The 2,818-nt window shown below is 36.0% G+C and overlaps 1 pseudogene; it reads right to left on the bottom strand.

The window, feature by feature from the left end:
- Positions 1-993: 993 nt before the first annotated feature.
- LOC140916618 (beta-1,3-galactosyltransferase 2-like) lies at positions 994-2,013 on the bottom strand (annotated as a pseudogene).
- Between the last annotated feature and the right edge of the window lie 805 nt (positions 2,014-2,818).

Below are 2,818 nucleotides of genomic sequence, written 5' to 3'. Positions count from 1 at the left end.
GTGAATGAGCCCCGGATGGCGTGGCTAATGTGATTAGATCCTATGATGGTGTCACTTGAATTAATATGTGTACATTAGCATATTTCCATAAAACATATGGAGTGCAATGTCACACCATGGCATTGCAACGCCGCTCAAATTTGACCTCCCACTTTTGCAGTCTTTCCAGTACCTGTAGGTCAGTGGCAGGTTTTCCCCTCACTCAGTGAAACGGACATGCACCATCCACTATTCCACACAACACACACATCAATTACTTACTCTTTTCCTTCGTCAGCCCTTGCGGAACTCAGTTCCCCAAAGTTTGTGTAATATAGGAGTCTGAAGCAGTTGAATAGAGACCATCATACTGAATCGTAGGTCCTGCAGACTGAAACCCAATTGAATGTCTGCATTGGACTCATTTTGTTTGAACTTGCCCTGCTCTGGAATGCACCCAAACAGAGAAGGTAGCCAAAGTTTGGAAAAGAAGATGTAAAAGGAAGGACTCAAACTGTTCTCTCCAGCAGCAGCAAGGGCATACAAGATAATTTCCCTCTATTTCTGTAGGAAAGGAAAGTAGCCACTGTTGTTGCATCTTTTGGTTTAAAAATCAAATACAGGTAATTATCAAGGGACTAGAAGGTAGCACAAGATGCTAGTGCATGATTAAACTATAGTGTGGTTAGGAAATAAAAGAGAATTCCCTAATTTAATTTCTTTATTTGAAACTCATTTTGAAGTGAAGTAGAATAAAAGCCCCAAATCGTTGCAAATTTCAATAATATTTATACCAAAACAGTACTTATGCTGAAGTTGTTCTGGGGATAAAACACAACTTCAGTATAATTTTTTTTGTAAAAATAAATTTAATTGAAACCTTAATGAAGGATATTGTGTCAAGTCTGTCTCTTCCTCCATAGATGGTTCATGGTGAACATTCAGCAATTGTAAGGCTGAAATACTGTAGAAGCCAATATTGTAATCCCAGACAATCTCTGCCATACATTTGCTTTATTTACCACATACATGTTTGTTATTTTGCAATGTTTCCCAGTATATTATCTGTTCATTTGGATAAATTGCATGGGAGGTAATCAGTCTGTTGTATATACAAGGAGAAAATGGGACTTATATATATTAAACAAATAGTTATTAGGTGGGGGCACCATATTAATTCCTGCTTGTTCAAGACAAAGAGCTACATAAATATCTTCTAAGTATGTATACATGACTTTTAAAGATGCATTGACAATTTTTGCAGCCAAGGTTCCAGAAAAGACATATCCAGTTCCTGAACAAAAATCAGGGTAGCGCTCAGCTGTGTAGACTTCCTTGGGCATGTACCATTTGCTTTCTTTATTTTGATGAGGCTGACCATTTCTCATAAGATAGCCAGTGAAATACTACTGTGAAGGAGGCATAAGTGGTCTTAGGAGACTTTGTATTAAATATTCTGTATTAACAAAAACATCACTGTCTGTTTTCATGACAAAATTTGCACCACCACAGTAGATGGCAACCCACTTCAAGCCCATTAAGGTTTTAAGAGTTAGGTTCTTGTAACCTTGTGTCCAGAAAGTCTTGTTGAATGGTCATGAATGTGTCATGATATTGACTGCTTTCCCGCAGTAGGGCTTCATTTTGTTCTTTGTCGTTAATACCCAACATAAATAAGCGAACAACTTTTATTCCTGGAACCACAGATTCATTTCCCCAGGTTTTCCTGATGGCTTCCCTGTGCTGCTTTTCATCAGCTTTGGTTGCTATTAATAGTATTAAGCAAGGAGTTCTTTCATTACATTTATCTCTTTCGTTAACAACAAACCTAAAGGGTTGAGTATCATTGATTTCAGTAGCAAATGGTGCCGCATTTACAGTTAGTCCCCCTATCTTCCTGTTTAGCAAGAATTGTCTGAAGCTGGAAACATTGCTTCTCAGGAAAATGTTTTCTTTTGCTGTCTCAGGTTTCTCATATCCTTTGGCAGGAAATGGAAATCTTTCCATTAAATTCAAGACAGTGTTTTCTTTCATTTTGATTTTTGCTAAAAGAGCAAAGTAATTAAGTGTCATAGGAATGAAAAACAAATATATCCCTAGAAAACAGGTGGAGTCAATCAAGAAAATACACATCTTGGAGCACCTCCAAGAAATGGGAAAATATCTTCCATAGCAGGTCATGGTGGTGGTTTTCAAAATGATACAGAACAAACTGCTTTTAGTCACACTGATATCTGAAGAAGAGGGTTTTGCATGCAGCTGATTGGTTTCCTCCATGACACGGTCAGATGACCGAATCACTTTCATAATATTGATTCTTTAGGGTTCTTTTAATTAAAAATGTTCCCTAATTTACATCCTGATGTAATGTAGATTGGTCATTTTCTTGTCAAAAGAACTGGTATCCTATGTTTGGACTTTACTGATGCCTTCATTTTCCAACTTTTCTTTATGAGGATAATACAAATACAAAATTATAAACAAAACACTTATTGCCCAATGCAATTTATCCCAAACTTTACAAAACTGGTCAACTTTTATAATATGAAAAACAAATTGCTGCAATGCAATTTCAGTTATATCCAAAATATAACTCCAAATGTTTTCCATATCCTATGTGTCTTTCCATTAAAAGTGTGACTTTAACATTAATGGAATTATTCTTTTATACTGAGAGAAGAGACCCATAACAAGCAAATATTTATGAAGAATACAGGGCACATTCTATTTTAATTATGTATTAAACATGCTAAAATGAACCATATTTGCAGTAACAACAACATCTTGACGTACAGATGTTTTATCTATCTGTATCAATCATAGGTCAATCTGATACGTA

This window comes from Lepidochelys kempii, chromosome 8 (genome assembly GCF_965140265.1).
Source record: "Lepidochelys kempii isolate rLepKem1 chromosome 8, rLepKem1.hap2, whole genome shotgun sequence".
In the NCBI taxonomy this organism is placed as follows: Eukaryota; Metazoa; Chordata; order Testudines; family Cheloniidae; genus Lepidochelys; species Lepidochelys kempii.
Note: the sequence above shows the minus strand (reverse complement) of the source record. Positions and strands in the feature narration are given on the sequence as shown.